The sequence below is a fragment of the Stegostoma tigrinum genome, chromosome 1 (genome assembly GCF_030684315.1).
Source record: "Stegostoma tigrinum isolate sSteTig4 chromosome 1, sSteTig4.hap1, whole genome shotgun sequence".
In the NCBI taxonomy this organism is placed as follows: domain Eukaryota; kingdom Metazoa; phylum Chordata; class Chondrichthyes; order Orectolobiformes; family Stegostomatidae; genus Stegostoma; species Stegostoma tigrinum.
This window is the reverse complement of record NC_081354.1, coordinates 6,604,791-6,631,935: the sequence shown is the minus strand read 5'-3', so window position 1 is coordinate 6,631,935 and position 27,145 is coordinate 6,604,791. Positions and strand designations below refer to the sequence as shown.

The window sequence follows — 27,145 nt, the reverse complement described above, 5'->3', positions numbered from 1 at the left end:
TCCCAAGTGGAATATAAGTTGCTGTTCTTGCAACCTTCGGGTGGCATCATTGTGGCACTGCAGGAGGCCCATGATGGACATGTCGTCTGAGGAATGGGAGGGGGAGTTGAAATGGTTCGTGACTGGGACTGTACTGTGTACAGCTCTGGTTACCACACTGTAAGAAGGATGTGGTTAGAAAGGAGGAAATGCATGATTACATTCCTCTGGGCCTGGAGTCACATATAGGGCAGACAAATTAAGGATGGCAATTTCCTTCCCTAAAAGGCATTAATGAATGAGTTGAGTTTTCCCCAACAATCCACAATAGACTCATGGTCACTATTAGATTCTTAATTGCAGATATTTCTTGAATTCACATTCCACCATCTGCTGTGGTGGGATTCGAGCCTGGGTCCCTGGAACATTATCTGGATCTCTAGATTGACTAGGCCATCACCTCCCCACTAAGTTATGAAGAGCAGGTGGATAACCTTAAATGGTTTTATTTAGAGCAGAAGAGATTGGGGAGGGTCCAGACTGAGTTTGGTTAGATTATTGCAGATTGCAGATTTCCACAACCCGCATTTTGTGTGTGGATTTTTAAGTGGATATTAACGTATGTTGATCTCTGTAAATGCACTCCCTGGCCAACTCCACGGTTGAGTGCAAGAGTGTGTGTGTGTGTGTGTGTGTGTGTGTGTGTGTGTGTGTGTGTGTGTGTGTGTGTGTGTGTGTGTGTGAGAGAGAGAGAGAGTGTGTGTTGTACAACATGCGGAGGAATGGAATTGTGGGAGATATAGCAGTTTGGATCAGAAATTGGCTTGCTGAAAGAAGACAGAGGGTGGTAGTTGATGGGAAATGTTCATCCTGGAGACCAGTTACTAGTGATGTACCGCAAGGGTCGGTGTTGGGTCCACTGCTGTTTGTCATTTTTATAAATGACCTGGTTGAGGGCGTAGAAGGATGGGTTAGTTAATTTGCAGACGACACTAAGGTCGGTGGAGTTGTGGATAGTGACGAAGGATGCTGTAGGTTGCAGACAGACATAGATAAGCTGCAGAGCTGGGCTGAGAGGTGGCAAATGGAGTTTAATGCAGACAAGTGTGAGGTGATGCACTTTGGTAGGAGTAACCAGAAGGCAAAGTACAGGGCTAATGGTAAGTTTCTTGGTAGTGTAGATGAGCAGAGAGATCTCGGTGTCCATGGACACAGATCCTTGAAAGTTGCTGCCCAGGTTGACAGGGCTGTTAAGAAGGCATACAGTGTTTTAGCTTTTATTAATAGAGGGATCGAGTTCCAGAACCAAGAGGTTATGGTGAAGCTGTACAAAACTCTGGTGCGGCCGCACTTGGAGTATTCTGTACATTTCTGGTCACCGCATTATAAGAAGGATGTGGAAGCTTTGGAAAGGGTGCAGAGGAGATTTACTAGGATGTTGCCTGGTATGGAGGGAAGGTCTTACGAGGAAAGGCTGAGGGACTTGAGTCTGTTTTCATTAGAGAGAAGAAGGTTGAGAGTTGACTTAATCGAAACATGTAAAATAATCAGAGGATTAGATAGGGTGGATAGGGAGAGCCTTTTTCCTAGGATGGTGACGGCGAGCTCGAGGGGGCATAGCTTTAAATTGAGGGGTGAAAGATATAGGACAGATGTCAGAGGTAGTTTCTTTACTCAGAGAGTAGTAAGGGAATGGAACGCTTTGCCTGCAATGGTAGTAGATTCGCCAACTTTAGGCACAATTAAGTCGTCATTGGATAAGCATATGGACGTACATGGAATAGTGTAGATGGGTTAGTGGGGTTGAGATCGGTATGACAGGTCGGCACAACATCGAGTGCCAAAGGGCCTGTACTGTGCTGTAATGTTCTATGTTCTATGTTCTATATGTTCTATTATAAGGGGCTTGGACAGGAAGGATAGAAAGCAGGCATTCCTGTTAGCTGAAGGGACAAGAACAAGAGTTATAATTTTAATGTGAAAAAATTGAGGTGTAGAGGGATTTGAGGCCATTGTTTGTCATACAGATAGTGGTAGGAATTTGGAATACACTGCCCAGGAGCCTAACTGAGGACCTTACATCTGAAATAACTTTACAGAGGCTGGTACCCCATGACCACGTCATCCTTTAATTACACATGGAGAATCCCTGACACTGATCCAGCTCCCTCAGAGCCTGCTCTCAGAGTGAACAGAACCTCTGACACTCCTGTTTCTAACTGCCAGTCTGGGTTCCCTAATCAGACCAAGTTAACAGCCCCAACCAGGGAACTCATACTCTGTGAAGTCCACCTGGCTGACCTGATTTTAATCACTACAACAACCTTTAGAAAGCACTTTGATGGGCACTTGAAATGTCATACAATTCAAGGCTCTGGACTAAATATGGGAAAGTGGGACTCGTGTAGATTTTGAGGATTTTTTGAGAGTGCAGATTTGATGTTCTGTACGATTCTATAATTTATTAATTTGCAAGTAACTGGAATGTTTAGATATACAAAGGGACCTGATTGTCCCCTCAATAAGTTACTGAAGACTAATATGCAAGTGTAGCAAGCAGTTAGGAAGGTTAATGGTATGTTAGCCTTTCTCGCAAGAAGATTTGAGAATAGCAATGGCAAAATCTTGCATCAACTGCGTGGAAATTTGACTATACAGCTCCTAGAGCATTGTGTGTTTTCTTGTTTCTGTTACCTTAGGCAGAATATTATTACCCTGGAGGGAGCTCAATGAAGGGTCACCAGACTTGTTCCTGGGATGGAGGGACTGTCCTTTGAAGAGAGTATGAGCTTTTCTAGACCTGAAACGTCGGCTTTTATGCTCCTGGGATGCTGCTTGGCCTGCTGTGTTCGTCCAGCTCTGCACTTCGTTGTCTATGGGCAAACTGGACATGGGTTCTCTAGAATTTCAAGGAATGGGGGTTGAACTCATTGGAAGCTGTAAAAGACTTGAAGGGTTAGATGGGGTAGATGAAAGTAAGATGTTTCCCTTGTTGGAGAATCTAGAAACTGGGAACTTAATTTAAAACTAAATGCGAAGCACTCAGCACAGGCATTTGGAGAACTTTCCTTTACTTAGAGGGAAGAGAATCTGTGGAATTCTTTACCTTGAGGGCCGTGGTCAAAACTTTCATTGTCATTTGACAATTATTCCGTTCCCTGGTTGAGTATTCTGAATCTGGCTCCTGGTTGAGTATTCTGAATCTGGCTTTCAACAACAAGGAACACCTCCATGACTCCTCATTGTGTAAATCTTTAAGAGGTCAGTTGGATCCATTTCTTCTCTTGTGAGCAGAAACTGAGCCCCCACTATTATCCTTGGTTGTTAACGCAAAACAGCAATACATTGCTGTGCACAGAATGTGCTCCATTATTTCTGTCTCAAACAGCAGATGTACTTCTCCTGAAACCTACAATGAATAGCTGTAAAAACGTCCACTTTATTTCAATGAGTTCCAATTTCGACAATTTGGAAAACTACAATGAAAAAATTCAGCTGTGATACTTATTTCAAATTCTCCCTTTTATTTTGAGTTAAGGTGCAACTCAAAACGTAACGTTGTTTACAAGTTTCAGCATTCATGACAATTTACAATTGCTAATATATCCTTGTAATTAAACAATTTTGTCAATAGTATGATGAGCTGAGAGTGAATTCCTGTGGGTGGTCTTCTGCTGTATGGGTTCATTGCCGTGAGAAGGGTTGAAGTATGTCATAAAAGTGTTGCAGTATCCAGATGTGAAAACAATAATGCAGACAAATGTCTTTATTTGGTATCTTGCACAATCTCATATCGTGCTCAGATTGTATATCTGTGAAAAGTATTCTCTGAAGTGATGTTTACTGTATCCTTTTACAAAGATCTCCAGAAATAATTGCTTAAATTAGTTTTTTCCTGTTAGCAAAGTTCAGATATGGTTGTAACTCAAACTCAATTTTCTCATCTCCTGTTCATCATCCACGGGTGAAAATGATATGATTTGGAGCTAGACTGTATGGAGCCATGTGTTGATCAGGCTTGCAGGTTAACATCAGCTGTAGAGCAGCAAGTCTAAAAGCCCAAAAGAGACGTTAAGCAGCAAACAATGGACATAAAATGGAAAGTGTGTCTTTCTGTTCATGTTTGACCTTTGCATAACCAGCCTAAGCTTCTAAACTGTGAACGCTATCAGTCAAAATTACTACTTAAAACAGCTGCGGAAATCCCCAGACAATTCTATTCTGTGTTGTCTCCATATAGAATAAAAGAAGTTTTCCTGAAATCTGTATGATTCTAAGAGAGAATTTTGGAGGTGAGCCTTTATCGTAAACCCAAACAGGCAGGGCTTGTGCACAACTCATGATATCAATATCATTTAATATTCCCATATTGGTAATTATGTCCAGATTGTTTGTTTTTTTTTAATGCCCAAAGCATTGATAGAAAAAGAATCAGTACTGGGATGACAAATATTTAGGGTGCCCATGAAGCAAAGTCATTTGAGAGCAGCCTTGTGTTATTAGAAGATATAACATGACATAATATAGCATTATCAGGAAGACAGTTTCTAATGCTGTGCTTTAATAGATAGTGACAGTATTTGTGCTTCATGAATGTAGCACATATTGGAGTGGGGAGGGTAGTAATCAAATAGATTTTTAGTTGGATGTAATGATACCCCAGGAGCATCTGAGATGGTTGAATGAAGAGAGAATTGCACTAGAAGTAGTCCAGAGAAGGTTCATTTAACTGACACCTAATGGGGATGTGGGAGTTATCTTTTGAAAAAAGGTTGGACAGGCTAGCTTATTTTCTTCACACATATAACATGAATGTTACCGGCTGGGCCACCATTTCTTGCCCCTCCCTAGTTGCCCTTGAGAAGGTGGTGGTGAGCTGCCCTCTTAAACGACTGCAGTCCACCTGCTGTGGGTTTACCCACAATGCCATTAAGGAGGGAATTCCTGGAATTTGACCCAGTGACACTGAAGAATGATGATATATTAGCAAGTCAGGATGGTGAGGGGCTTGGAGGGAAACTTGCAGAGGGTCGTGTTCACATTTGTCTGCTACCCCTGTCCTTCTAGATGGAAGTGGTGGTGGGTTTGGAAGGTGCTGCCTGAGGATCTTTGGAAAATATCTGCAATGCGCTTTGTAGATAGTACACACTGATGCTACTAAGTGTCAGTGATGAAGGGAATGGATGTTTGTGGATGTAGTGCCAATCAAGGGGGTGGTGGGGGGGAGGATAGCTGCTTTGTCCTGAATGGTGTAAAGTTTCTTGAGTGTTGTTGAGGCTGCGCCCATCCAGGAAAGTGGGAATTTTTCCATCATGCTCCTGAGCTGTGCCTTGCAGAAAGTGAACAGGCTCTGGGGGCCATGAGTTGAGTTAATCCTCACAGTGAATCAATGATGATAATGCCATTGAATGTCAAGGAACGGTGATTAGATCACCTCTTATTGGAGGTGTTCATTGCCTGGTAATTGTGTGGCACAGATGTTACTTATCACTTGTCAGCTCAAGCCTGGATATTGTCCAGATCTTGTTGCATTGGAAAATGGACTGTTTCAGTACCTGAGGAGTCATGAAACTTGCTAAACATTGTGCAATTATGATGGAGGGAAGGTGATGGATGGAGCAGCAGTAAATGCTTGGGGCTAGGATACTGCCCTGAGGAACTCCTGCACAGATGTCCTGGAGCTGAGGTAACTGGCCTCCAACAGCCACAGCATCATCCTGTGTGTCTGCTATACCCCCTGATCCTCATTGATCCCGGTTTTACGAGTGCTCTGTTGAATGTGGACTTGATGCCAAGGGCTGAGCCTCATGTCACTTCTGGCTCTTTTGTCCTTGTTTGTAATGAGGTCAGGAGCTCATTGGCCTTGTGGAACTCAAACTGGGCATCACTCTGTCGGCAATTGCTGAGTAGGTGCTGCTTGACAGCACTGTTGATGACACCTTCCATCACTTTACTGACAGTCGAGAGTAGACTAATAGGGTGTGAATTGGCTGGGTTGGTTTTGTCCTGTGTTTTATGGACGGATCATGTTTATAGGAAGAGGTCAGTTTGCTCAGTTGGTTGGACAGCAGGTTTGTTGTGCAGTGTGATACCAACAGTATGGGTTCAATTTCTGCTTTTCCTGAAGTTACCGTGAAGGACTCTCCTTCTCAATCTTGCCCCTTTCCTGAGGCATGGTGACTCTCAGGTTAAACCACCATCAGTTATCTCTCTGCAATGAGAGAGCAGCCCTATGATCCATTAGGAGAATGGTACCTGTACCGTAGATCCAATGGAGTTTAGAAGAATGAGATGTGATTTTACTGAAACACGTAAGATCCTTTGGTGTTCATTTTCTCATTCACTCTGGAAAAGCAGTGTTTGCTGCATTGTTAATTGTTAAAAGTTTCATGACTCCTCAGGTACTGAAGCAGTCCATTTTCCAATGCAACAAGATCTGGACAATATCCAGGCTTGAGCTGACAAGTGGTAAGTAACATCTGTGCCACACTATTGCCAGGCAATGACCGCCTCCAATAAGAAGCGATCTCATCACCGCTCCTTAACATTCACAGTTAGGGCTGTTGTGGTGGAGTGTTAGCCAGGAAGCCTGGATTCAAGTCGCATTTGTTCTAGAGCTGTGTAATCGCATCTCTGAACAGGTTGATTAGAAAATCTCCAGCCTTCCCCACCCTGAGTGGACTTGACTGGCTGGATTCTGGTGGGAAAATTTTGAAGTAGGCGTCACAGTAGGTGCTTATGGCCAAGATTATGCATTCTCTCTCAGAGGGTAGTGAGTCTGTGGACTTGCTTCCCTCAAGAATGCTGAACATTAGGTCAATGAATACTTTTAAGGTGGTGGGAAATCGAGCCTTGACCAATAAGGAAGTCAAAGGTTATCGGGGAGTTTGGCAGACAAATGGATTTGAAGTCACAATCTGATCAGCCATGACCTTATTGAGTGGCAGAGTAGGCTTCAGGAGCTGGATGGCCCTTACCCTTAATTCCCATGTTTATATGTCCTTCTTTATGAATACAAGGGGAGGCAGGAGGCAAACTAGTGAATAGGAAGTGTAGGAATGTGGAGCATCGGTCAAGAGGTGAGGGAGAAAACAAAAAAGGATACCATTGTGTATTTTGTTTTCCCTTGTGGAAATAAATCTGAACTTCTAAGCGCCTTCTCACGTAGGGGGTCTTGGTAATGCTCTAGTCTGTGCTGGAACAGGAAGTTTTGTTTGGATGCAAGCAATTAAATATTTGAGAAATAGTTGGAAGCACAATATTTCTAAAGGTTGAAGTTTGTGTGAAATTTTTGGCATGTTAGTTCAGATATTTATGTCAAGTTTCTGGATACATTATTGTAACAAAACTGTCCACCTTTATGAAATAAGGAGACTATCCACTTTACAGTGTGGGAGCAGACAGCATTCCAACATCCCCAGAAAGTGAGTATAGAGCTGGTATCAAGGGAGTGGAGAGGTAACAGAGATGGGCTGACATCTGATGAGGAGTACGATATTCAGCCTTTCAAACCTCTCCTGTCATTTAGTAACAAAATGTGGAGCTGGATGAACACAGCAGGCCAAGCAGCATCTTAGGAGCACAAAAGCTGACGTTTCGGGTCTATACCCTTCATCAGAAAACCTGATTCTCCAGCATCTGCAGTTCCCATTATCTCTGTCATTTAGTAACACCAGTGTTGACCTCTTTCTCTGCTCCACCTACCTGCTGTTGGTTCCTATCCCTTAATACCCAAGCCCAATAAAAATCTAACAATGTAAATAAAAGCAAAATGCTGTAGATACTAGAAATCTGAAACAAATATAGAGAATGCTGGAGAAATTCAGCAGGTCTGGCAGCATCTCTGCACAGAGAGACAGGACTAACGTTTCAAAATCTGGAACGGTAAGAACTGCCGATGCTGGAGTCAGAGATAACACAAATCTGGTGTTACTTATGAAAACTGGGCTCTGTGAGGACCCTTGCCCAGTGCCACCTTGTGGTAGAGGTGGCAAATGCTACAAGGTACCCAGGAGTGGTCACCTGGGAAAATGCCAAATGGTTTCAGCTGTTTGGAACTGACACCCACCATGAGGATGAAATATAATCCAGAAGACCCAGAAAAATGTCCAGAAGATCCAGAAAGAAAGGGGCAAAAAAATCAAGTTACTTTACCACTTTAAGAGTATTACTACTTTAAGAAGACACAGACAGTCGGTCAGCAGGAGGAACATAATTCTTGGCAAGGGGATACAGTAACGGCCATGGAAACAGCAAAAAATCAAGCTCAAAACTCCAAAGATAAAACTTCCTTTAGAAGCTGGTAAGAAATGCAGGAGCAGGAATGTGTGCTCAGAGAGAAAAGCAAGTTACACTCAGAAAATACGGAAGCCTTAGTGAAGGAGGCTTGGTGAAGAGCCCCAAAAGGCACAAGGATATATAGTTAGAAATCAAGAATGGAAAACAGAACAACTTTGCAAAATTTGCAAAGACCAGAAAGGAAAGGCAAGAGAGTCTAAAAAACAGTTCTCATGCCTCACACTGAGTATCACCAGCATGAATACTGCACTGCAGCTGCAAGGAACTGTAAAAGAGTGCAAAAAATAAATTTAAACTGGGAATGCAGAATCATAAAGGCCTCAGAATTTATTTAAGTTGAAAATGAACAATTTTGAATTTGATACAAGAAGAAAGCCAGGAAAAATGAAAGACTTAAAAGAAACTGGACTTTCTAATTAAGCTATGATTTCTGCAAAAAGATGTATAAAGCCAGAGAACTTTACTGAAATATTTGAGTAGCAGAAATTGCACGTGAAAGGTAAGAAAACAGCCAACTTTATGTGGAAAGAAATGAGGAACTCCATCTTGGCTGCAGCACGTGTGAAAACCCTGGGAGTGATGGTTACCATTTTGATCACTAAAATCCCAGCAAGCAATATTGAGATACAAGGAAACAACTTAAAGAGTTTTGAAATAGGTAAATTACTACGGAACAGCTAGTAGTACAAATTGAAATGTCGTTGAAGAATTCCATACAGCATTAGAGAAATATAGAGTTAACCAGACTAGTTCTTTTTTAAACTCATTGGTGGGAGGTGGGTGTCACTGGTTCCACCAGCATTTCTTGCCCATCCCTCGTTGCCCCTTGAGAAGGTGGGGGTGAGCTGCCTTCTTGAACCGCTGGAGTCCACCTGCTATAGTTGACCCACAATGACATTTAGAAGGGAATTCCAGGATTTTGACCCAGTGAACACTGAAGGAATAAAGGGAGTACTGCAACATTGTTGTGGTATGGAGTTTAACAAGCTCTACAGCCATTCCATTTAATAGAGCACTGATAAATATAAGGATACAAGATTAAGGGGCACGTTTATTGCAAGCAATATTAAAATGGATTTGCAGTGATAAGGTTAATCAGAACTCCGAGAAAGAATAGAAAAAAAGAAGCAGCACTTCCTTGCAGATTTACAACCAAAGAAATATCATACAGAACACAAGAGTAAAACTGTGAAAGTAACAGTTCTTAATGGAAATCATTGCATCAAAATGAAACCCTAAGTGCAGAAGTCACAGAGAGTTGCAGAGCTTCAAAAAAGAAGATGGTTTACATCGGCAAAGATCTCGATATGGTAGAGAAATTTCCTTTAAAAAAAACTCGAAGCATTCAGAGGGGAAATAGCTGATCCTAATGACAAAGTCTTTACAGAAATTGTTTTGGTTCATGTATAGAGATAGTAAGAGCTGCTGATGCTGGAGTCAGAAATAATACAGTGTGGAGCTGGAGGAACACAGCAGGCCAGGCAGCATCAGAAGAACAGGAAAGTTGATGCTTCGGGTTGGGACCCTTCTTTTTTTTCTCTCTGAAGAAAGGTCCCGACCCGAAGCGTCAGCTTTCCTGCTCATCTGATGCTACCTGACCTGCCAGTGTTCCAGCTCCACACTGTATTGTCTAGGTTCATGTATACCCTCTCTGATGAAGGGTCTAGGCCCAAAACGTCAGCTTTTGTGCTCCTAAGATACTGCTTGGCCTGCTGTGTTCATCCAGCTACACACTTTGTTATCTCTGATTCTCCAGCATCTGCAGTTCCCATTATCTCTCATGTATATCCTGTTTGGTTATAGCTTGATAAGGGCTGATATTGGTATCCTATCAGACTGTCGCTGAAGAAGCAGATGCTGTGACCTACAGAGATTAGACCAGATGTGTAGGTGGATTAATGAACAGAATTATCTGAATGCTGCTAGCTTGAACATGATACACGTAAGGAAAATTAAAATAAGTTTTGTGCAATCAACAGCCTTCGTTGTTAAATGTGTATCACAACTTCAACTTCCTTAGTGGAGCATAAAGACTTTGACCACCTCCTAGACAACGACTGGTCCAAAAACAAGCTGCTATCGACCAAATGGTCAATCAGCATCCAGGGGAAGACTGCATTTAACCTCCTAACCTCAATGCGAATGCCAGAAGCAGAAAGACTCTGCTGAGTTGATCTGCAATTACAAGCAAGAAATGTTTCAAACAGTCAGGAAGAAATGGTAAGGCACCAAGTCAGATGAGGCTATACAAAATTCAACAAACACAAAGCAATGACCAGGACTGTCCCCCCATTCACTGGTTATTGTGTCGAAGGCTTTTCAGAACAAAAATTCATGGATTTGTTGGAGAGCACATTCTTTGAGCACCAGTAGCAGTTCACAGTCATGGACGGTTTTTGAGTGTGGGACAAAAGATTAATCATTCCAGGTTCCCTTCAGAAGATTAATTGGAAAGGATACACTGGGGATATGCAGACATTCCACGTGTTATAGTTAGTGATACAATGGTTGACGCCTCAGAAAAGATCGCAGATTCACAATTAGTTATGAGATCTTCAATTGCACGGGATTGTCAATTTTGGAAACTATTCCTGTCATCACTGAAGAAAGTCAGAAGATGGAACTCAGCAACATTTGCCAGCAGAAGCAAATACTCAGGAGAACAATAAGCAACACAGACCACTCAAAGTCATTCAGAAATCTTTAACTGATGTTGTTGAAACACCCAAGCTGATGAACAACTGAGTACAGCAGAATAGTCAATACCAGTGATAGAGATAGTGCTGAGTGAGCAGCAATCTAACGTGAAGCACTTGTGAAAATGTTAACTTCACCAAACATCCACAAAAGGTGAGTGAAGCCATCGTGCTTGCTCAATTATTCCAAGGGGATGAGCTGCACTTGGCCCATGGGAACCAGAGCAATATCTATATCCCGGACTTGGTTAAGAAAATGAAGCTGCCTGGTCTACCCATCCAGAATGCTGCAAAGAAAGAGATGATCTCTTCCAGTTGAAAAGTAATTTCCTGATCCAGGATACCACAAGGAAGAAAACAGTTATTTCAAACGAGATGTGTGGGACATTCTGAAGATGAAAGTTGCCCCAGGCTGATGTTAGGGGCTGAGTAGGAAAGAGGTCTTCTGCGAAGTAATTTCAGGAGATTAAGCGACCTCCAGATAAGGTCGTGGAATGGCAACAAGTTCTAGAAGAAACTACTCCCAACACAAAGGATGGACAGAAGGTAAATATCCCATGTTGGAGAAATGGTTTACAGATCAGAGCCAGGATCAACAGTTCCCAAAAAACAGACCTACCATTCTTCCACATCTGGGGAGTGAAAATGTGTGAAACTTCCTGATCCATGTAAAATTTGAAGTTAGAGACATGGGGTTTATGGGGTCATGAGTAAATGTAGTTTTAGAATTGATTATTAAGTGTGTTAACTGAGAGGATAAAATGTCCTGGGGTGGGGGAGGTAGAGTTGTATAAGGCAATGGTTCTGAAGTGTCTCATGTTCATTTCCAGTGACTCCACTCATTTTACTGACATCACCTTCAGTCTGTGGGTTGAGACGAGCAGTTTTACGCCAACCTTTAGAGGGAGCAGATGTATCAGTACCAGGTCCCCAAGGTTCTGGTAATTACATAAAGGCAAAATACTAAGTATGCCGAAGATAGGAAATAAAAGGAGAACGAGCGGGATAAACGCAGCAGGTCTGGCAGCTCATGTGCAGAGAGAAAGAGAGAAATTTAATATCTTGGGTCTGAAATAACTCCACTGTGGATCTGAATAACGCTGGGAAAGTGATATAATGTATGCTTTGGACATGAGGGGAGGAGGAGCAAGTGGACTAAATGATGAGTATGTTCAGAGCATTTTCTATTTTCAGTCTTTGTAATCGCAACCAATCAAATGTACTTGTTACTATCATACAGCAGGCTTTCTAACTGTCCAATGACAGTGCCTTTTCTGTAGATACTCTACAAGTCAAAAATAAAACCAAGGACGATTGGTAGAAGCTATCAATGTCAAACAACCCTTAACCACTGGTCAAGGTGGCAAATATCACATGGGTACAAAGAACAACTAGTTTGGGAAATACCGCAATGACTAATATTTATTTTAACAACCAAATAATAGGAGACAGTTATTTCGCAAAAACATTAAATGCCTTAAAGAGAATCACGTATTTATTTCAGGGATTTAACACTTTCATCTTCTTTGTAACGTAATGTGCTGCCCTTTGCAAAGTAAAACCCGCCAACTGGGGCTGTCTTATTCTTCCTCGACCATTTACATCTGTTTATCCTTTGCACTGTGCCTCTGTCTCTGTTAAAAGCATGTATACAAAAAACATTTGCCAATGCCTGATGTTTCGGGCCTTGGCCCTTCATCAGAAAAGGGGGAGGGGTAGAGGGTGTTCTGAAATAAATAGGGAGAGAGGGGGAGGCAGATCGAAGATGGATAGAGGAGAAGATAGGTGGAAAGGAGACAGACAAGTTAAAGGGGCTGGGATGGAGCCTGTAGAGGTGAGTGTAGGTGGGGAGGTGGGGGGGGATAGGTCAGTCCGGGGAGGACGGACAGGTCAAGGGGGCAGGATGAAGTTAGTAGGTAGGAAATGGAGGTGCGGCTTGAGTTGGGAGGAGGGGATAGGTGAGAGGAAGAACATTTTAGGGAGGCAGGGACGAGCTGGGCTGGTTTGGGGATGCAGTCAGGGGAGGGGAGATTTTTCTCACCTGTCCCCTCCTCCCACCTTAAGCTGCACCCCCATTTCCTACCTACTAACCTCATCCCACTCCCTTGACCTGTCCACCCTCCCCAGACTGACCTATCCCCTCCCTATCTCCCCACTTACACTCGCCTCTACAGGCTCCATCCCCGCCTCTTTAACTTGTCTGTCTCCTCTTCACCTATCTTCTCCTCTATCCACCTTTGATTCGCCTTCCCCCTCTCTCCCTATTTATTTCAGAACCCTCTCCCCATCCCCCTTTTCTGATGAAGGGTCTAGGCCCAAAACATCAGCTTTTGTGCTCCTAAGATACTGCTTGGCCTGCTTTGTTCATCCAGCTCCATACTTTGTTATCTCGGATTCTCCAGCATCTGCAGTTCCCATTATGCATGATTTGGGTAAGTTGAGTAAGTGGGCAAACACATGGCAGATGAAATATGTTGTGGATAAATGTGATGTGATCTATTTTGATTGCAATATCAGGCAGGTTATTATCTGCATGGTGGTACGTTGGCGGAAGTACAATAAGGCCTAGCTTCCCTTGTACACCAGTCACTGAAAGTAAGCATGCAGGCACAACGGGTAAATGGGATGTTGCCGTATATAGCGAGAGGATTCAAGTACAGGAACGATTCTACAGGGCCTTGGTGAGACCATACCTGGAGTATTTTTGTTTTCATCGCCTTACCTGAAGAAGGATGTTGCTGCTCCCAAGGGAGTACAGCAAAGTTTTGCCAGAATGATTGGCACTAGATAATACAGCTAGATGAGATAACAGAGTCTGTGCTCGCATGATAGGCTGAATAGCCTCCTATTGTGCTGTAAGAATTCTGTTTCTGCACCAGCTCAGAATGTCTCAAAGTGATTTACAGCTAATGAAGTTTTTTTTATTCATTCATGGGATGAGGGGTTCGCTGGGGTAGGCCGCATTTATTGCCCATCCCTAATTCCTCAAAGTCACCCACACTGCTATGGGTCTGGAGTCACATGTAGGCCAGTCCGGGTAAGGGTGGCAGTTTCCTTCCCTAAAGGACATTAGTGAACCAGGTGGGATTTTCCTGACAGTCAACAATGGATTCGCGGTCATCATTAGATTCTCCATTCCAGAAATTTTTTGAAGTCAAATTTCACCACCTGCTGTGGCAGGATTTGAACCTGCGTCCCCAGAATGTTATCTGGGTCTGTTTAAATAATACCACTAAGCCATTGTCTCCCCCAGTTTATTTGAAGTGTCATTGTAATGTAGGAAGTGCAGGTATTTATTGCAAATCAAGCTGTCACAAACAGTGACATGTGAGAATGATCTGCTAACCCGTTGGGATAAATATTGGTGAGGACAATGGGGATAATTCTTTTGTTCTTCTTTCGAATGGAATCATTGGGATCTCTCTGAAAGGACGGGTGGTGCCATGGTTTCATGTGTTTTCTGAAAGACGGGGAGGCACCTCTGCCTGTGAAACATCTCCTTATCCAGTTCGAATTTACACTTAAGTCTCAGGAGTGGGACGTGAACCCACAACCTTCTGATTAAGAGGCGAGAGTTCAACAACTGAAGCAATGGTTCATAGAAGTATTAAAATGGTGACTTATTCCACGAGAAAATAAATGCCACGCCAAATCCTGGGACTTTCATCTCTATGAATGGGAGTTTAAACAAGATTTTCCAACATTGACACACAGCAAGCAGACTTGTGGTTAAATCTGGGGAAAGTGATCCTGGTGAAATGATCAGGATGAAGTTCAGGCGAAAGACGTTTGCGTTGGCGGAGCTCCACCATTGAGGGGAATTGAGTGATGCAGCTTTTTAATGCAGTGGTTCAAGTTTGTTCTAACCTTGCCACTTGATTTGAGGCCGTTGCCTGGTTTCTGGGCAAAGGCGGATGTGTGAACTGACAGAAAAATTCAAGGAAACGTGGGCAGCAGGAGAAATCAAAATGTGTGATGTGGGAATTGTAATGGGAAACATTGGCAGGCGTGGCACGATCAGATTGCCATAAATTACAGAGAGTGCTCAGGTGCTAAGGTTTGTGCAGGTGCAACTGATTTGGCGAGAGATTTGGGTTCATCCTTCGTGATTGCTTGATGCAGAATGACTACAGCCTCTGTCTTCAGACTCAGCACTGGGAATGCATCTGCATAGCTGGTTGTTGAGATGTATTCTCTCTAGAGTTGGCACGAAGGAAGGAGAAATGTCAGTTGGTGGAGAGCGAGGGTGGTCAACTGGCAATTAACGAGCCACATATGGCTTTTCTGTGACTGTTTGAATGCTTTGTTTCAGTATTTACCCACACACTCTGTCCCAAAGTAAATGATGTGGAATAATAAAGAAGCATGTAAAAACAAGTGCCCTTCTATTCTGGTCTGACCTGTCTGACCTGTGCTTTTCTGAATGATTTGTAATGTCAAGTAATTAAGTTTAATCTGTACACGGATTCATATTCAGTGATAGGTGTGGGTGCAGCTGTACGCTCTGAGTTCTCAAACAGTCAGCTGCCTTGGGCTGGCATGAACGTGAAGTGATGTTGTTGCTGCTAACACAACTGTTCAGTGCTAAAGTCTGCTTTGGTGCTGAGAGAAGATGTAGCCAGTCGAGATAATTGGGCCAGACACACCTCTCAGGTTTAAAAGGCATTAAAGGGGCTCCAAGATGACGTGTTGGATATTTATAGTGTCTGTAAAAGTAAAGAGATCATTGTCTTACCAGACCATAGGGTTGCCCTTTCATCGATGCTTTAACCTGAGGGCCACCATGCCTCACATGAGGAGAGAGGCTGTGAAGGAGATTTGTTCATGGGTAACATCATCTAGTGCAGGAATTGAGCCGATGCTGTTGGTGTTATTCTGCATCGCAGTCCAGCTATTCAAGCTAACCAGCCTCCCAACGGTCTGCATTGAGTGCTTGGTGAAACTAGGTGTAGGAAACAGAATTCATCATCACCTGCAGTGTGGTGACTCAGCCATCAACTGAGGAAAAGCGTATCTGAGGCCCAGATGCCAAACCTGAAACCACAGCCATGGTTTACTGGCAGCAGTGGTCTTTCTGCTCCTTAAGTGGTTTAAGTGAGTGAAGTAAGTGTTTTATCTCCAAGTTTGCAGGTGGCATGAAGCTGATTGGGAGGGTGACCCTGTGAGCGGGTTGCAGAAATGGTTCAGTATGGTTTAGACTAGTTAAGTGAATGGGCTAATGCGTGGCATGTGAAGTAAAAAGTGAATAAATTTGAGGTTATCGACTTTGATAGCAAAAATGGGAAGGCAGGTTATTAAGTGTATGGTGATAAATTTTGGAAATATGAAGGTGCAGTAAGGATGGGCGTCCTTGTCCACCAGTCACTGAAGGGAAGCAGTAGGCAGTAAAGAAGACAAATGATAAGTTGGCCTTCATAGTGATTCTATTCAGGTACAGGAGCAGGGATGTCTTGCTGCAATTGTAAAGCCTTTTGGTGAGATGATACCTGGAGCACTGTGTGCAGTTTTGTTTTCGTTTTCCAAGGAAAGATGTTCTGCCTATAGAGGGAGTGCAACAGAAGTTTACCAGACTGATTCCTGGGATGGCAGGACTGACGTATAAAGAGAGGCTGTATCATTTCGGTCTGATCACTGGAATTTAGAAGAATTAGGGGAAACACTGAATGTTTTCAGGACGGAGTCAGATGTAGTTCTTAGGGCTCGAGGGATCATAGGACATGGAGTGAAAGCAGGAACAGGATACTCAGTTGGATGATCAAACTTGATCATATTCAAAGGTAGGGCAAGCTTGAAGGGCTGAATGGCCTACTCCTGCTCATATTTTTCATGTATCTATCTTTTTTACAAGCATCAGAGAATTGACCAACCTACAGTAAGCACCGGATAACTACCTCTGGCTTTGCTTCCACAGGATCCTTCCTAACCAGTGGCAAATATGTCAGTCCAACAGCAGCATCCTTCCAAGGGAGCTTCCCTGTGCCAAGGCTTTAACCTTTCCAAACTGGCCACACTGGGCAGGGCACTGACAGCACCTCTGGAGGGACTGCTCCACTTGGAACTCAGTCACTGCTGGAGCCTCCCAGGAGGAGAGCGCAAATGCTTGAGTGATGTCCTCAAAATCTCACTAAAGAGCTTAAACATCCCCACCTAAAATAGACTGACTGTGCCACTGAACCCAACCCAAGGGGTCAAACTCTACAGCGCAATCCCAGTAAACATTGCTGTGGATGTAGCACAGTGATGAGAGCTGAACTTAGGATATCTGTTCATGCATGTCCTTAAGCTCCAGTGAGTTGTTTGCTGAAAAATCCGTCTGTTTCATTTTCACTTCAAGGTTGGGGACGGGAGTTCTTTCATGGGCAGGACCGCCATACGTTGCCATCTGCAAACCCCTCTCCTCCCAACCAGCCCCAGTCCTCACTATGCTGACACAAAGCATCTAGTCTGCCCTGCTGGATTGGGGAAGGATTTTGTAAGTATGAATGCAGTGTGTCTGAGGAGATCAGAAAAAGCAGCAGGAATATACTGGTAGTATATGAGGATAATGAGAAGCAGTTTGGTAGCTGCTTGCTAAGGTGAAGCCATTGCAATTGTTTAGACAAATGGCCGGTGGAATTCTTTCAGATTATTTTCTCCTTCTGCCGTTGCCTGAGGAAACTTGAGGAATATTTTCAATAATAACAAACACTGGGTGCTGAATGACATTTGTAAATGCTGGGAATGTTATTGCAGTGTCATGCCTGTGTACATTTTGTCTCTTAAGAGTACATTCTCTCACTGAAGGTAGCTTCATTGCTGCTCCTGATTAGCCATCACCCTTTAGAAGAAACCTCAGGGATCACTGGTGCAGGAAATCATACAGTGATGGTCTTTCTTCTGGGTATACTTGAGATGTCTTCTGGGGCCAAGTAAAAGCTATCTTATTCAATACCTGACCTGGAAGTTTGATATTCAACAACTCAAATAAGGTTTTGATACACAACTTGGCGTTACTCCCAACAGTCTGTCTACCACCTACAAGGCACAAGTCAGGAGTGTGATGGAATACTCCCTGCTTGCCTGGAAGGGTGTACTTCCAACAGCACTCAAGATGCTTGACACCATCCAGGACAAAGCAGTCTGCTCAATTTAGTGAGATAACAAGGTGCAGAGCTGGATGAACACAGCAGGCCAAGCGGCATCAGAGGAGCAAGAAAGCTGACGTTCCGAGTTTGGACCCTTGCTCAGAAAATGTTCGGAAGAAGGGTCCAGACGCAAGCTCTCCTGCTCCTCTGATGCTGCTTGGCCGGCTGTGTTCATCCAGCTCTTCACCTTGCTATCTCAGATTCTCCAGCATCAGCTGTTCCTCCTATCTCTGCTCAGTTTAATACCACATCCACAAATATTGACACCCTTCACCATTGATGCTCAGAGTGTACCATCAAAAAGATGCTGTACAGAATTTCACCTATACCCTTTAAACGCCATCTTCCAAATCCATGACCACAACCATCTGGAAGGACAACAGGAGCAGATAGATGGGATCACCACCACCTGCAAGTTTCCCTCCAATCTCCTCACCATCCTAACTTGGAAATATATCACCATTTCTTTAGTTTTGCTGGGTCAGAATCTTGGAGTTCTCTTTCTACCGGTATGGTGGATCCACCTCCAGCAAATGCACAGAGGTTCAAGAAGGCAGCTCATAACCACTTTCTCAAGGACAACTCGGGATGAGCAATAAATACTTGTCAAGTTGTGACATCCATGTCCCATGGATGAATCTTCAAAATCACTGCTCTTTCTTAAAAAAAATTTACAGTCTTTCCTAAAAGCAGCAGTAATGTTGTTCGTCTTTTCTTCTTCTCTGCTAACTGAGAAGGATATTCTTCCAGTCCAGTGTTGAAAGTCTTACGATCAGGAAACAGCCTGATGCTGGATCCCCAGGCCCTGCCACAGTACGGGTGAATGGTGTGTGAGGAGGGTGGGAGAGTTGGCTTCTCCTCCTTCCCCAGTTTATGTTTGGCCCACACGTAGGATTGTTGGAGTTGCTTGAGACGGTTGGCATCTTCAGGGAAGCTTCTTCTCCGGTGAGATATTCCCATGAGCCAGTGGGGCCTTTAGTTTTCTGTGGGAGGCTTCGAGGATGTCCACCTCTGCTCCTCTAGTTGCTGTGACGATGCTCAGACTAGAGAGCTTGTTTTGGGAATCCTTGTGTCAGGAATTCGGATGACATGGCTCACCCACCACAAGCAGTGCCTCAATCCTGGGATATTGGCCTGAGAGAGGACATTGGTATTGGAGCTTTTATTCCACCAGTGGATTTGCGGAGGCCTCATCGGTGATATTTCTCACGGGATTTCTGGTGTCTGCGCTACAATGTCCACATGGAGTACGAGAGAGCAGCTAACAGCGTTGCCCTGTAGCACATGAGCTTGGTGCTAGGTTTGAGGCCTTTATGATGATCCACAGTGTTCCTTAGACAGCAGAAGGCTGTGCTGGCACACTGGAGGTAATGTTGGTCAATCTCTGCCGCCGCTGGAAAGAGGATCCCAATGATTGAGAATTGATCCACATTGGTGAGTGTCTCACTGTGGATCTTGATCATCTGAGTGGGCGAGAACAGTTTTGAGTGGCAGAAGCAGGCAAATAGACACCCTTTGTCTTCCAGATGTTTAACCTAAGAACCACTCTCCCGTTTGTCTCTGTGAATGCATTAATGGTGATCTCGAACTTAGTCTTTGAAGGTGCACATACAAGTGTTGTCTTCAGATTGCAGCTTGATGCCAGATTTGGGCTGGGCCCTGGACTCCAACTGATGAACTTGCAGCAGTTTCCCTACATTTTAAAACAAAAGACATTCGTGAAGAATAGTGAGCAAGCTGTATTTCAGTCTGTGCCTTTATCTAAAAAAAACTGCTGGTTATTTTTGGAAATAAACTGCAGTATTTATTTTCACAAAAGGCTCACATCATCTTAAATTAATGTAAATTCCCTACAAATGTTTTTTAGCTTCTTTCTCAAACTAATCATTGTCAAATTCCCTTAGTTTTAACACTTTGAGAACACTGTATGGAACATTTGTTTTCAACTTAATTAACAACACCCAAATTTAAAAATTCATTTTCAATTTTCAGGATCAGGTCTGAAACTTTGCACTTCTAACACAAGATCAATCTAACTTGGAATTAAACAAAATTTCTCCAAACGCCCCAAATTGCAGCATTAAACACTAAGGACCATCCGTGAACTTTGCATGCAAATTTAAATCCCCACAGGTTTGCCAGAATATCCTAGAATTTTTATCCTAGCCAGTAACCAGATCCTCGGGCTTATCCCTTGAAAAGTTTATTTGTTACCCTCCCCACATGTTTTACAGCTTATCCTTTCTCCAAAGACTGAAAAGTCACAAAGTTAACTCCCAAGCTGAACTTTAACCTATTTAGTGCAAACAAAGTAAACTGGTAAGCTTCCATAAAATGTAGTGGACCTACAACTTAACTTTCCATAGCATTAAACTGAGTTAAGCATATGCAATCATAACCATATATCAGTGTGGTATCCTCACACTTGGGCACAATCTCCGCAATGCTTATAATTTTGATTTGATTTGATTTATTGTTGTTAGATGTGCGGACATAGAATGAAAAGTATTGTTTTGTGTGCTAGCCAGGCAAAAATCATACCTTACATAAGCACATCAGGGTTATAGAACAGAATGCAGCATATAGTGTTACAGCTGTAGAGAAGGTGAAGAGAACGATCAACCGTAATTAAAAGAGGTCTGTTCATAAGTCTACAAAAAGTGGGGAAGAAGCTGTTCTTGAATCTTTCTGTTTGTGTTTTCAAACCTTTATGTCTTCAGCCTGTTGGAGGAGGGTGGAGGAGAGTATAACAGGGTAGGAGGGGGTCTTTAATTATATTGGCTGCTGTCCCGTGGCAGCGGGGAGTATGGATGGTGTCAGCGGATGGAAGGCTGAATTTCAAACAACTGAAAGAAAGGACTCAACAATTTAAAACATGTAGCACCAGACCACAGAGGGTTAATAAATCTCTGATAATAAAGTGCGAAGCTGGATGAACACAGCAGGCCAAGCAGCATCTCAGGAGCACAAAAGCTGACGTTTTGGGCCTAGACCCTTCATCAGAGGTCTAGGCCCGAAACATCAGCTTTTGTGTTCCTGAGATGCTGCTTGGCCTGCTGTGTTCACCCAGCTTCACACTTTGTTATCTTGGATTCTCCAGCATCTGCAGTTCCCATTACCTCCGTTAATAAATCTCTGCTGGTTCTAACAGGCAGGCACGCAAAACAAGATAAACCCATAAAACACACGCACGCACAGAGGAGATTTAAACTCAAGTACTTTTCTCTGTCTCACCTTTTTCCAACAGTATTTCAGGACACTTTGGTGGTATCAACTTAATTCTGTTTCCTGTCCCATCCTTGTGGGGAATGGTTTATAGGTGTTTTTCAGTTTCTAGATTACCTAACACCTGAGATGACCTCTCGCTACCAGATCATTCCCTTCCAGGACAACCCAAAACCATTAGGATTTTATATGCCTGCCGTGTACTTTGACGCCAATACATCATGGTATGTTCTGCCATAGCCTTATCTTCCAGACATCCTGGCTGCCTCTGACACCCCTTCTTTAGGAGTCTAAATGGTTTAGCCCAGGTGGTGCACAGTGATGTGAAGATGTTTCACCTTTCCAGAGATGTCACATCTCTCGACAAGGGTTTGAATTCCATCTCGGCAGGTGGTGAAATTTTAAAGCAACAAAAATACAAAAAGAAGGTACTAGATCAATTTTTTAATCATTGTTAATTGCTGTAAATATCGTTCAGGTTCACTCGTCTCTTTTAGGGAAGAAAATCTGACATCTTTACCAGGTCAGGCCTACAAGTGACTCCAGACCCACAGCAACATCATTGACTCTTAACAGTTAGGGACGGGGAATAACTGCGAGGCTAGTGACATCCACATCCATTGAAAGGAAGTTTGAGGAAAATACGCACACACACACACACGCACACACACAGACACACACACACATACACACACACACACAGACACACACACACACACATACACACACATTTAAATCTCATCCCTCATGCCCTTCAGAAATTATGCTCAAATTTTGACCTGCTGACAGTGAAGAAACAGTGACATATCTCAAAGTCAGGGTGGGGAGTGGCTTGGGGGGGGATCTTGCAAGTGGTGGTGTTCCCATATATTTGCTGCCCTGGATAGCAGAAATTGCAAATTTTAAAGTGCTGTTAAAGGACCCTTGGTGAGTTTCTGCAGAGCATTCTGTATGGGGTACGCACAGCATTATTGTGTAATGGTGATGCAGAGATTTAATGCTGAAGCTGACTGACTGGTTACCAGTGAAACATACTGCTTTGTCCTGGGCGATATTGATCTTCTGGAATGTTGATGGTGCCACAAGTGAAGTTATTTTTAATTGTCGTTTTTACGGGATATGGGAGTCAGCACTCATTGCCCATCTGTAACTACCCTCAATAAGATGATGGTGAACTGCCTTCCTGAACTGCTGAAGTCCATTTGTTATAAATAGACTCACAATGCCTGTAGTGAGGGAATTGCAGGATTTTGACCCAGAGGAATGGCAAATATTTCCAAGTCAGGGTGGTGAATGTTTTGGAGGGGAACTTGCAGACGGTGGTGGTCCCATGTATCTGTTCCCCTTATCCTTCTAGGTGGAAGTGTTTGCGAATTTGGAAGGTGCTGTCTGAGGAATCTTGGTGAATTTCTGCAGTGCATCTTGTAAATTTACACACTGCTACTGCTGAGTATTGCTGGTGGAATGAGTGGATGTTTATGGTAAACATTCTGCTGATTTATGTCTGCATAGATGATGAATGAGCTTTTGGGAATCGGGAGGAGATTTATCCATTGCGAACTAACACATTAAAATCTTAATTATTTTCAATTGCTCTACTTGTTACAACTGGTGCTGTCAAATCAGATTAAGGGCTGAGAATGGGCTTAGGGAATTGTAGCCAGGGTAAGTCAAACAAATATGTTGGAGGCTTCTCTCGCAAAATCACTCCCATGTGTGACAGCAGCGATAAATGTTTGATCGCTGCAGGCCAAACGAAGGGGCAGTCGACTCGGCTGATAATATCAGGACAGTCCAAGCTGCTTTATCCTGACTTGCTGTCAAAATCAGAGCCATTAACATAGAAACAATATGAGATGGGTAGCAAGATCAACTAAGCAACAACATATATTTAGATAACCCCTTTAATGCAGTCAAGCATTCCAAGGCGTGTCGCAGAAACGTTATGAAACAAAATATGGTGCTGAACCATATAAAAATAAATAGGGACAGCTGACAAAGTTCAGTCAAAGAGGTAGACTTCTAAGGTGTGTCTTTAGTTTGAAGAAAGCGGTGGAGTGGCGGAGAAGTTTTGGGAGGATCGTCCAGAGTTGTGAGCCCAGGCAGCTAATTGCACAATTATCAATAATGGAATGATTGAAATCAGGGACACAGAAGAATCCAGAATTAGATGAGCATGGAGATCTTGGAAACTGGAGGAGACCCAAGAGATAGGGAAGAGGTAGCGTTGGAAAAGGTGAGACAGTTTGGAAACGGCAATGAGAATTTTACAATCCAGGCAATGCTCCACCAGATCCGAAGATGAGAGACAATATATCAAAGGAAGAAATATTGAATAAAAAGTTAGATCTTTTGAAAAATAACGCCCCTAGGAAGGTAGATAACCCATCTGCTGGATGCGCTTTTCCACTTGTTGCTTGGCTGACTTTTTATTTTGAGAGCTTGCTTATGATTAATAAGCAAACTGGATATTTGAAATTGAAAGGCTACTTTTGTAGATTGTGATAAGAATGAGTAATGGCCCGAAGACTGGATTTAGACTTGAAATTGGATGGGAATTGAAAATATGATTCCATGGTGATTTACAACCAGAAGGAGAATCCCATGTAAACAACAGATTGTTTGTGTATAGTCTGCAGTGGTATTACACAGTAAGCTGCAAAGCACTCACACTATGAAGCCTCAGTGCGATACCGATCATTTCCATGGACATTCATCAGTTTTGGTTATGTTCCTAAATCCTTTCAATTTAATGCTACATTGTTTTCAATTCCTTCTGCTCCCTTTGGAGCAGACTGTACGATTGATCCATGGGTGGAATTTGAACTTAATAAACTTCTAGAATTAAGAGTCTATTGATAACCATGAAACCATTGTTGGAAAAACCCATCTGGCTTGCTAATGCCCTTTCAAACTTCTTGCCCTTAGCTGCTCAGGACTACACGTGACTCTAGACCTACATCAATATGATTGACTCCTAACCATTGTTTGAAATTACTTTGTGAGCCATGCAATTCAACAACAATTAAAGTTGGACAATGGATGTGCTTTTTGTTTGCAACACCCAAATCCCATACTTTCTCTCGCTCTCTTTCTCGCTTATAGTAAGCTAAGGAAATTGGATTTGATTAAATGATCATGATGTGGAGCCGTGATTTTCCTGTTTCTCTGGGGCTTACGCCTAATTCCTGCTTTAATTCCTGAGACCCATCAACAGAAACTTTTATACAGCATCTTTAACATTCCAAGACTGTAACCCCATGCAATTTCAGGACCTGTTTCCTTAAAGTTAGTACAGAGGATGGAAACCTTGGATGTGATAGTTGACCAAAGATTTCCATGACAACCAAAAAGATAATTCTAGCTTGGTGCTGCCAAAGTGGAGCCTTGGCCCGATTTTTGGTAGATGTAGCGGTTGGGTGTGACTTATCACCTGAACTACCGAGTTAAATAGTTCCCCTGGGGTGGAAGTTGAGATGTGAGCAACAATTTAGTTGTCAGACTGAGAGCTGTTCGGAAGGGAAAGCCACATATTGAACTGTACATCCGACCCCACCACCCAAGACATTTTTCCATCCCCACCCTTGTCTGCCTTCCGGAGAGACCACTCTCTCCGTGACTGCCTTGTTTGCTCCACATTGCCTTCCAACCCCACCACACCTGGCACCTTCCCCTGCAACCACAGGAAATGCTACACTTGCCCCCACACCTCCTCCCTCACCCCTATCCCAGGCTCCAAGATGACTTTCCACATTAAGCAGAGGTTCACCTGCACATCTGCCAATGCGATATACTGCATCCATTATACCCGGTGTGGCTTCCTCTACATTGGGGAAACGAAGCGGAGGCTTGGGGACCACTTTGCAGAACACCTCTGCTCGGTTCGCAATAAACAACTACACCTCCCAGTCGCAAACCATTTCAACTCCCCCTCCCATTCTTTAGATGACATGTCCATCATGGGTCTCTTGCAGTGCCACAATGATGCCACCCGAAGGTTGCAGGAACAGCAATTCATATTCCGCTTGGGAACCCTGCAGCCCAATGGTATCAATGTGGACTTCACCAGCTTCAAAATCTCCCCTTCCCCCACCGCATCCCAAAACCAGACCAGTTCGTTCCCTCCCCCCACTGCATCACACAACCAGCCCAGCTCTTCCCCTCCACCCACTGCATCCCAAAACCAGCCCAGCCTGTCCCTGCCTCCCTAACCTGTTCTTCAGCTCACCCATCCCTTCCTCCCACCCCAGGCTGCACCTCCATCTCCTACCTACTAACCTCATCCCACCCCCTTGACCTGTCCATCTTCCCTGGTCTGACCTATCCCCTCCCTACCCCCCCACCTATACTCTCCTCTCCACCTATCTTCTTTTCTCTCCATCTTCAGTCTGCCTCCCTCTCTCTCCCTATTTATTCCAGAACCCTCTCCTCATCCCCCTCTCTGATGAAGGGTCTAGGCCCAAAACGTCAGCTTTTGTGCTCCTGAGATGCTACTTGGCCTGCTGTGTTCATCCAGCTCCACACTTTGTTATATTGAACTGTACAAGTTTGGGGAGGGTGGGCTTAATGGAACAGCCTGACCTTTGCTGCCTTTTAATGTCCTCAACATGTTTCTGTGTACTGGGCGAAACACTGAGAGGTTAACCTCAGCTTAGTGGGTGTCCTTTGAACTGTAGGCCATAGAAAGTGGTCATTCAGCCCACCACATCAGTGCTGGCTCTTCGTAAGATCCAGCCAATTCATGGCCCTCCTTTCCACTCTCCCATACTCCTGCAAATTGCTTTTGTTCAAGTTACTTTTGAAATCTTCTTGCAAGTCGCCGTTGAAACCACTTTTTTAGGTCGTGCATTCTAGACTGTAGCAACTCGCTGCAAAACGTATTATTCTAATTTTTTGCCATTCCTGCAATTCTTTGCCAATTTTCTGTAAATGTTTCTTCCATACCTGTTCTGTGAATACCATATCTCACAGGTGAACACTTAATGTGTTTATAAACCATGTACGATTGTATCATTTTTCGATGTGAAGTGGGCAGTAACTTGAACAAAATGTACTCTCCCTTACAAAAAAATCTTCTCCACAGTGCATCTCTTATGTAGCTGATCAATAGTGAAAATGCCTTTGGCACGTTGAAGAGGGTGTTAAGTCTTTGGAGTATTAATTATGCAGTTTTCTTAGACCGTGAGCACTTTTGCTAATGAATAGCCCCCGTTATTTGGAGTAAATTCCCAAGATGTTAATCAGCTGGGACATCACTTGTAGACTCTGCTTTCTCTCACGTAACTCCTGTTTCAGCTTGTAGTATACAGTGAAAGCAGTGTTACAGCTGGAGCCCAGAGGCCTGGACGTCCAGAGATGGTGCATTGTGTTGGCATATTTCCCATCCCTTCCACTTTTAACCGTGACAACATGACTGTAGCAAAAATAGCTGTGTGTGTGTGTGTGTGTGTGTGTGTGTGTGTGTGTGTGTGTGTGTGTGTGTGTGTGTGTTTGTATGTGTGTGCGTGTGTGTGAAGAGAGACTGTGTGTGTGTGTGTGTGTGTGTGTGTGTGTGTGCTTGTATGTATGTGCGTGTGTGTGAGAGAGAGACTGTGTGTGTGTGTGTGTGTGTGTGCTTGTATGTATGTGCGTGTGTGTGAGAGAGAGACTGTGTGTGTGTGTGTGTGTGTGTTTGTATGTGTGTGCGTGTGTGTGAAGAGAGACTCTGTGTGTGTGTGTGTGTGTGTGTGTGTGCTTGTATGTATGTGCGTGTGTGTGAGAGAGAGACTGTGTGTGTGTGTATGTGTGTGTGTGTGTGTGTGTGTGTGTGTTGTGTGCAGACGC

The 27,145-nt window shown here is 43.5% G+C and overlaps 1 protein-coding gene across 4 annotated transcripts in view; it reads left to right on the top strand.

The window, feature by feature from the left end:
- Positions 1-27,145, top strand: part of bmpr1ba (bone morphogenetic protein receptor, type IBa) — a 466,435-nt gene that overhangs the window by 159,449 nt on the left and 279,841 nt on the right. Inside the window, exon 1 of one of the 4 annotated variants that reach the window (XM_059649444.1) lies at positions 17,397-17,445. The exons of the other annotated variants lie outside the window; for them this stretch is intronic. The gene's annotated coding sequence lies outside the window, so the exon portion shown is untranslated. Of the gene's footprint in view, positions 1-17,396; positions 17,446-27,145 lie in introns of those variants that run through there. 4 annotated transcript variants of the gene reach the window in all.